Here is a 9,676-nt window from a genome sequence, read left to right on the forward strand (position 1 = left end):
GCTTTTGACCCCATCCTACGAACGGGTGTCGTTATATTAAATTATTGTAAAAAATATTAACAACTATGCATAGCTATAAGATATGAAAATTATATTAATTAGTCATTCAAATTTTTTGCACCACTCTCTATAAAAAGGAAGCATCAAACCTTGATAAAACTCATAGACTTCTTTTTGTTGTTAGATTTAATAATAGAAGTTTGATTGAAGTTTTGTGAGAATGCTCAATGTGACGAAGATAATATTGAAGCTACTTGAATAGCATAACATTCTTAATCATAATAAAAAAAAAATATGATAAACATTTCTTAAAATGCAAAACTATATTTGTCGAGAAATTTATTCTCCATACATATAATACAAACATATTTTAGGGTTATTAGTTCAATGCATTTGCATCAAGTTTCTGATTTTTCATTAATTATTCTTTGAGGTTAGTTCAATGTAGTACATTGCATTCAGTTTTCAATTTCTCATTAATTATTCTTTGATGTTAGTTCAATACAGTTGCATTAAGTTTCCGATTTTCCATTAGTTATTATTTGAAGTTAGTTCAGTGAAATTGCATCCACTTTATAATTTCTCGTTAGTTATTCATTAAGGTTAATTCAGTACAGTTGCATCCAGTTTTCGATATTTCGTTAATTAGTCTTTGAGATTAGTTTAATGTATTTGCATCCAGGTTCCAATCTCCCGTTAATTACTCTTTGAGATTAGTTCAATACATCTGCATCTAGTTTCTGATTTTCCGTTATTTATATTTTGAGGTTAGTTGAATGCAGTTGCATCTCATTTCCGATTCCCATTATTTATTTTTTTAGGTTAGTTCAATGCAGTTGCATCAAGTTTCCGATTTCTCATTAATTATTATTTGCGGTTATTTCAATACATTTGCATCCAATTTTCAATTTCATGTTAATTGTTCTTTAAGGTCAGTTCAATGCATTTGCATCCAATTTCTGATTTTTGGTTAATTATTCTGTGAGATTAGTTTAATGCATTTGCATCCATTTTCCGATTTCTCATTTATTTTTTGATAATATTGCATTTGCATCTAGTTTCCGATTCCCAATTAATTATTGTTTGAGCTTATTTCAATGAATTTGCATCCAGTTTTCGATTTCTCGTTAATTATATCTTGAGGTTAGATCAATGCATTTGCATCCAATTTATTATTTATGCTTTGAGGTTAGTTCGATGCAATTACATCCGGTTTCTGATTTCCCGTTAACTATTCTTTGAGGATATATCAATGCATATTTGCATTTAGTTTTTGATTAATGCATATTTGCATTTAGTTTTTGATTTTCCACCAATTATTCTATGAGGTTAGTTCAATGCAGTTGCATCCGGTTTTTGATTTTATGTTAATTATTTTTTGAGTTTAATTCAATGCATTTGCATCCAGTTTCTAGTTTTCCATTAATTATTATTTGAGGTTTGTTTGGTGTATTTGCATACCGTTAACGATTTTCCATTAAATATTTTTCAAGGATTTGCATCCAATTTTCAATTTTCTGTTAGTTATTTTATGACGTTAGTTTAATGCAATTTGCATCCAGTTTCCGATTTCTAGTTAATTACTTTTTGAGTTTAGTTTATTGTATTTGCATAAAGTTTTCAATTTCCCGTTAATTACTCTTTAAGCTCAGTTATGTATTTGAATCCAGTTTTCGATTTTCTTTTAATTATCCAATGTGGTGTGTAATACCAACTTCTACTAATCCATCTGTAGTGTCCTTGCAAACATGACATAAAAAAATAATTATATTTGATTTACTATGTTGGATCATCAAAGATTATCTAGTTCCCCGATTTCCGTTAATTATTATTTAAATTATGCATGACTCACTATGTGGAATCTGCAAAGATTTATTTATAAAGGGGTATTGTTATATTAATTATTCTAAAAAATATTTGCAAATATGCATAACTATTATATATTAATATTATATTGATCACTCATCCAAATTTCTTATAACGTGAAAACCTCACTCTCTATTAAAAAAAAAACTCACATTTGATAAAAACCCTCCAACTTCATTTTGTTATTTAATAATAGAAGTTTGATTGAAATTTTGTGAGATTGCCTAATAAGGCGAAGTTCATATATATTGACGCTACTTGAATAGCAAGGAGTTACCAATCATACGGAAAGAGATAAGATAAACACAATTCTAAATGCAAAACTATACTTATCGAGACATTCTCACAACATATAATTCAACTATGTTTTGAGGTTAGCTCAATGTATTTGTATCCAGTTTATGATTTTCCATTATTTATATTTTGAGGTTAGTTCAATGCGGTTGCATCTAGTTTCCGATTTCTTGTTAATTATTCTTTGCAGTTAGTTCAATACATTTGCATCCAGTTTCCAATTTCCTGTTAATTGTTCTTTGAGGTCAGCTCAATGCATTTGCATCCAGTTTCTGATTTTCCGTTAATTATTCTGTGAGATTAGTTTAATGTATTTGCATACAATTTCCGATTTTACGTTTATTATTTGATAAGGTTGCATTTGCATATAGTTTCTGATTTCCCGTTAATTATTGTTTGAGGTTAATTCAATGAATTTGCATCCGGTTTCAATTTCCGTTAATTATTTCTTGAGGTTAGTTCAATACATTTGTATCCAAATTTATTTTTAAGATTAGTTCAAATGCGGTTAGTATCCAGTTTTCGATTTTCCGTTAATTATTCTTTAAGATTAGTTACATGCATTTGCATCATGTTTCCAATTTATAATTAATTTATCTTTGAGGGTTAGGTCAATGCAATTGCATCCAGTTTTCGATTTCATGTTAATTTAATCTTTGAGGGTTAGTTCAATGCATTTGCATCCAGTTTCCAATTTCCCGACAATTATTTTTTGATATTAGTTTGATGCATTTGCATCCAAGTTTTGATTTACCGTTAATTATTCTTTGAGGTTAGTTTAATGCAGTTGTATCCATATTCCGATTTTCTATTAATTACTTTTTAAGATTAGTTTAATGTTTGCATTTGCACCCAGTTTCCGATTTCCCGTTAAATATTATTTGAGGTTAGTTCGATGCATTTGCATCCAGTTTTCGGTTCCCTATCAATTGTTTTTTGACGTTAGTTTCATTCAGTATTATATATGTTTTAAAATATTTGTCATTATTGATTTGCCATTATTTTTTTTTTTCGTTATTTTCTATTATATATTTTGTGATGTTATTTTTTGTATAATTTAATTTTCCACATGTAATTTGTTTTGGATTGGTATATAATTTATTTAGCCCAACGTCCACTTTAACTGAATCTCGTTATTATATATATAGTGTTGAAAATTTATAAATTTATAAATTTAATTGGAATATGTCGTAATTATTGTGGTCAGAATAGTGATTTTTGGAATCCTTGACTATGAATAAATGTTTAAATCCCATTGTGAATGACGCATCAAATCGAAAGGGTCTTAGGAAAATCGTTTTCGGTGGAAACTATTATTTTTAGCAATTTAGTTTTTTGTCTCATATTTTTTTTTCGTAATTAGCTATATTGTTTAGGAAAAATTGGAGACTCTGTGAAACTCTATATGGGATTATTTTTCTGTAATTAGTTATAGTATTTAGGAAAAGTTAGAGACTCTCTGAAACTTTAGATGAGATTGTTTTCTTATTTATATATATATTTTTTTTTATAAGTAGTAATAGAGTCTGCGAGTGTTCTAAAAAATAGATTGGTGAGGGTATAACTATAATATAGATCTAAGGAATTGGAATACGTCATAATTATTGTGGCCGTAATTGTGATTTTTTTGAATCCTTAACTGAATAAATGTCTAAATCACACAGTGGATGGCGCATCAAATCGAAAGGGTTTTACAAAAATTGTTTTCGGTGGAAGTTATTGTTTTTAACAATTTAGTTTTTTGTCTCCTATTTTTTTTTCGTAATTAGCTATATTATTTAGAAAAAGTTGGAGATTCGGTGAAATTCTAGATGGGATAGTTTTTTCGTAATTAGCTATAGTGTTTAGGAAAAGTTGGAGAGTATGTGAAACTACAGACGGGATAATAGAGTTTAGAAAAAATTGGAATCTCTATAAGGATATAACTATAATATATATCTAAGGATAAAGATAAATATTTGTTTCCTATTTTATCTCATACTTTTTTTTAATTAGCCATGACACGTGGACACTCTAGAAACGCTTTCTCAATTGAAGAGGTAGAGCTATAATATATATATAAAGATTCCGTTTTTTGGATTTGTCGGAATTCTAAAAATTCCGAAATCTTGAACTATATATAAGTTTGATTTTGGTCATATTTTTTTTTTTGAGATTGGTAAGCCTGTTTTAAATGAGATCAGTAACTCTTTGATACTGGCGGAGTTCGAGCCTCAGATCTCTGGTATCATCACCCAAAAGTTTTACCGACTTTACTAATCGGCACATGCTATTTTTTGCTCATCTTGATTCAAAGTAAGTCAAAATGTAGTACAGAAGAATATGTATCCAAAACCAAATTCACAACAACACTAATCTTTCGACCAGGTTGGAAGATTGGACCCTTGCCTGCAATTAAAGTTGTCTCATACGCTCATGGGCATGCTCAATTTGAAAATGAAGTTCAACATTCCGCAATTGAATCGTACAATTACTTTTCTGCCTAAAAGTCTGAAACTTCGTAGAAACTTTACACTTGGATGATTAGATATAATTTAACATCAATAAAAAGATTGCTTTCGTAATTTATAATGGCCGTCACTGTCAATAAATCCTTACTTAAATGCTTAAGACGGCTAATTGTCTCCATCAGCCACAGTAATAATTTGAAGGCAATATGGCATGTATTACGAAATCGATTCAATCGCTAAAATATATGATTTAAATTTGTCATCATCCACCAAGAGTTCATGCTTGCTTACAGTGTGAGGCGGATTGAGAGAGCGTGTGTAATATATATAATAAAAGTATAAAACTAAACATTTCTCAGGTAGATAGTAGATTAGTTCTCGATATTAGATAAAAAAGAATAAGCTTAACGTGGTCTCTATCTCTTTACAAATTATTATTAACCAGTTACCAAAAAAAAAAAGTTATTATTAACCATTTTGATTACCCTTTAATTAAATTTAAAGCAACATTTTACAACTTTTGTGTAAAGCTTCCTGCACTAGTTCGCAACAAGAAAATCAATGCATAGATCACTTTACCAAAAAATAAAGTACGGAATTTGGGGCTTACTGTATTTTTCTAATGAATAAACATATTAAACTTTGATTACTATCAACCGTAGTCTTCGTCCAATGTTCTAGCTAACGTTAAGGATGTAGTTGTAAAAGATATTTTTAACCTAAAAGAGAAGCACTTAAAGTCGGAGACAGTGAGAGAAACACACATAAGGAGAAATAAGGAATTTATGGTTGGTTGCGGGTCTAAAATGGGGCGCAGTATTTAAACCCGATTTTATGAGATTTGTATATTTTTGGTAAAAGAATAGAAAAATAATGGTTATTTCCTATATCTAAGACCATTAATACTGAGTAGTTGAGAATGCTCCCAGTGACCCACGTCAGCTCTCCTTTTTTCTCTCAAACTGACACATCAGATTTTACTTAAAAAAATGAATTCTACGCCTTTTTTTACGCCCATTTTTTGCGATTTCAATTGTTCGTAGTCCAAAATACATAAAAACCCAAAATAGATAAGTAGATAAAAACCTCTTTTTTAAATCTTATCTCATTCTTAAATTTTATCTCCATTCTTACTCCGTTCTTAAATCTTATCTCCAAACAAAACAAGAAGTTCTTTTTCATTTTAATACCGTGTTTCAGATCAAAGGCTTACACGAATTGTGAAGGCAAGAGAAAAGATGGGTTTTTATAGGAAAAAAAAACGGCAAACCATCTTTGCTTCTTCAATCATCACCAATCTAAGATCAACAGTTATCTTTTTTTCCTCTGTGAATCACTCTCTCAAATCCGTTCTCTATTTTTAAAAGTTTCTCTTGCGAGTTGTCACGGTAAGACTACATCCAATCTTATTTTCCTCAGAAATCGTAACTCCTACTTTTATATATTACAAGGTTACAATGAGTCGTCACAATGCATCATCAATGCCAGAAATAAGACCGATCTTCTATGTAATATATTACAAGGTTACAATGAGTCGTCACAATGCATCATCAATGCCAGAAATAAGACCGATCTTCTATGTAAGGATATATTCTTTGCAAAGCCTTATTAGATCCAATCTTTTTTAGTTTACAATAGCAGAGGCAAATGACGAGTTTTATTGACTTGAAATGAAAACTCAATCAAATAAATTGTGTTTTATGAGTTTTAGGTGAATAGGAAGAGCTGATGCCTCTTATCTTTCATTCCGCTTTTATTTTTTTTTTTTTTAAATTAGGTTGTTTAACTAGATATGGGTTTACAAAAAATGTGTATGATGATAATAAGAAATAAAACAGCTTATCCCCGTCGATAAACAAATCTTGATATTTCTAATGCAGATGTAGATGAAGATGGAAACGAAGATGAGATATAAAAAAAGAAGTAAATAAAACCGTTCGGGTTCCGGTGGGTCTTCCTCTTCAAGCCGTATTAGGAAAGAGATTTTGGAACTTGGGTTTCCGGATGATTGGTCTTAAATCAAGAATTGGTGGTGATTCGCTTATTATGAGAATAGTAAAGCTAAACTTGATCACCTTTCGCTCTGGTAAAGTTCGGTTACAATTAACAAATTTAGTTTCATTTAATGTTTTTGGGTATTCATTGAGTTATGTTTTCTAGGCATATGATGCGTCGAGAGTGAATGTGTCAGGAATTGGTGACGATTTTAATGATAATTTCGCTCCGGTAAAGTTTAGTTACAATTAACAAATTTAGTTTCATTTAATGTTTTTGGGTATTCATTGAGTTATGTTTTCCAGGCTTATGATGCGTCGAGAGTGAATGTGTCAGGAATTGGTGACGATTTTAATGATAATTCGATTTATGGAGTTGCGGCGAAGACGATTGGTGTGAAGGTTCAGAAAGTTGTTGGTCCGGAAGTATCGGCTTTACTTGATCATGATAGTGACATGTCTCGATTTGGTTCGGATGTGGAGGACTTGGAAGAGGATTTTGTTGTGCAGGAAAATGTTCCGGAAGAAGGAGAGGGTGGTAAGTTTGGATGAGAAGATAAATTTGAATGAAGAGCGCATAGTAAGCAATGGGCGTGTGGATAATGAAGTTTGGATAGTTTACAAGAAGATATATAGCAAATTTGTTGAGGAGAAGCCGAGAGTTCGGCGTCTTTTAGATGAACAATTTGATATGGTATCAAAACCATTTACAAGGTTTCCTTCTTTCAACATGGCAAGGGTAAGTCCCCAATCCCTTTTTATGACACTATTGAGTAGGATTGTTTGTTTGTCAAGTGCATGTGAGGTATTTTCCCACGTGCCTTGATTGTTCCTTTAATAGTTTGATTGCTATGAAGTTATCATTTTCTAATTAAGCAAGTCTGCTCTTATTGGTAAATTTTTTATTTGTGTGTATATAGTCTGCGAGTTGTGAAACATGAAACTATTGAGTCATCAGGATGACTAGGTTCAGATTGCAACTATACACGTAAGTACTTCAGTAGCTGAGTTGGTGGGGTTTTGTGATTTGTGGTATACTGTTGGTAGTTAGACAAGTCATGGTGCTACTAGGTGACAAACTGACAATGCATTATAAATTGTTGGTGGAGATAACTAGCTTGAAAACATGATCGTAGACAACCAAACTTATGTATTCCTTAATAGCTAGCTAATATTACGGCGTTACATGATTTTCTGTCCAAAGAAAATGTTCCTCCTCATGGTACATGGATTAGCTGAGACTTGGGCATTAAATTTTTAGACAGTCCTTTTAAAACACACATAACCAAAAATGCTGAATTATTTTCTCGCCATTATAAATGTTTTTGACATTTGTTGAGGAGAAGTCGAGAGTTCGGCGTCTTTTAGATGAACAATTTGATATGGTAAATTTTTATTTTCTTATGGAAGTAATGTCAACGAGGTGCCCAATTTTTTTTTTTTGACCATTATTCGTCTTTTTTAAAAAAAAAATAAAAATAAAACAACTATAGCAACAAAGCTTCCAAATGCAAGGGTAGCTTTGTTGGTAACCTTGCATTGGAAATACTCTAACAGTTTGATTGTTTTGTTTGCGACTCACATCGCGAGTAATGGAGACGGAAAGTGATAGTGAATTAAATGGTTCTTGTTGTTGCCGAGGGGCGAAAGCCTTGCGATAAACTTAATTTTTCCCTTAAAGGCCATGTTAAAGATGAACTGGAACTTGATGCCAAGTATAAAGTTCCTACAGATATCATTTGTGAAAATGAGGGGTCAAAAAATGGTGAAGCTGGGGAGTCAGCTGCTAAGGTGATTCAGCAGTGTGTAGAATATGGCGAGATGTGTGATAATGATGATGATGAGGTAGTACTGGTGGAGGAAAGTAGTGGTGAGTCTGAGTTGTGGGACTGTGACTCTCGCGGAGACTATTGTATCTACATATTCAAATTTGGATAACCATCTAGGGAAAATAGAAGTTCCAAGGATTGGCACTCATGTAATTACTCTTCGAGGAAAGTAGAAGCTCCTAGTGGATAATGTCAAAGAAGCTCGAGGATCAAGATCTGATAAGCAGAAGAAGAAACGACATAGTTCAATAGTTAAATTTGTGCAATGCGTTTCAAGCTTATGACTAATTTGATTAATTCTTTGGCTGACTACGGTTTTGCTTTTATCAGTTTTCAAAACAGCAAAATACTCAGTCCTTGGCGAAAAGCAAAGCAAGAGAAGCCGCATCGAAGCTGAGCTTTTATGATCAAATGCCTGAACCTCGATGGGTCATTTCGATGGGTAGTTGTGCAAATGGCGGTGGCTACTACCACTACTCCTACTCTATTGTTCGTGGCTGTGACAGGATTGTGCCTGTTGACATTTATGTTCCAGGTTGTCCTCCAACAGCGAAGCTTTGCTCTATGGAGTTCTTCAACTTCGGAAGAAGATCAACCGACAAAAGGATTTCCTCCATTGGTGGACCAAGTGAGGATCAGAGTGACACTACTGGCGGAATGTCACCGCTGCGCAGTGTGTGTTTCAAGCTTTTGTTTTCCTCAATGTTCAATAAAACCAGTTATATGGGACTCCTACCGTTCTCCAAATAATCAAAAGAATATTGTGATTATTTGTTATGGTAGCAAGTCTTCGTTCTATATTTTGTGATCGAACCCTTTTACCCTTTGTATTTACTCGGGTTAACGCATTATATAAGTCTAAATATTGTCTAATATGTATGAGCTTTTGTTCACACCATGCATTTTCAATCGGTTTTCAGTTGTTGTATGGTGGATGATCCACTTTGTTATGTTTTTCCCACCCTACTAAGAGAAACCGCCTCATCAATCATTTCTTTTTCTTTGGGCAAATAGCGGGGTAGGACGGTAGGTATACAAAAAAGATACTTTTGGTGGAGGAGCGAAGCAATAATGTTTGTTTAGTCATTTCAGGGCCACGCTCATTAGGATCATATCGCAACCAAATGAACACATCGTTAAACATTCCGAATCGACTCAAATCAACTTCGCTCAGCCGTTGTAATTTATCAATCATAAACCATCACGTGGAGCACGAAGGAACACGTGGGTGATGAGTTTTCAC

The 9,676-nt window shown here is 32.3% G+C and overlaps 1 pseudogene across 1 annotated transcript; it reads left to right on the plus strand.

The window, feature by feature from the left end:
• The first annotated feature begins 6,067 nt into the window (after positions 1-6,067).
• Positions 6,068-8,793, plus strand: LOC147518125 (uncharacterized; annotated as a pseudogene). Its single transcript, XR_015213099.1, has 4 exons — positions 6,068-6,190; positions 6,771-6,836; positions 6,911-7,150; positions 8,246-8,793. The product of XR_015213099.1 is annotated as an uncharacterized LOC147518125 (transcript).
• Positions 8,794-9,676: the final 883 nt, after the last annotated feature.

The sequence above is a fragment of the Coptis chinensis genome, chromosome 2, assembly GCF_015680905.1.
Source record: "Coptis chinensis isolate HL-2020 chromosome 2, ASM1568090v1, whole genome shotgun sequence".
In the NCBI taxonomy this organism is placed as follows: domain Eukaryota; kingdom Viridiplantae; phylum Streptophyta; class Magnoliopsida; order Ranunculales; family Ranunculaceae; genus Coptis; species Coptis chinensis.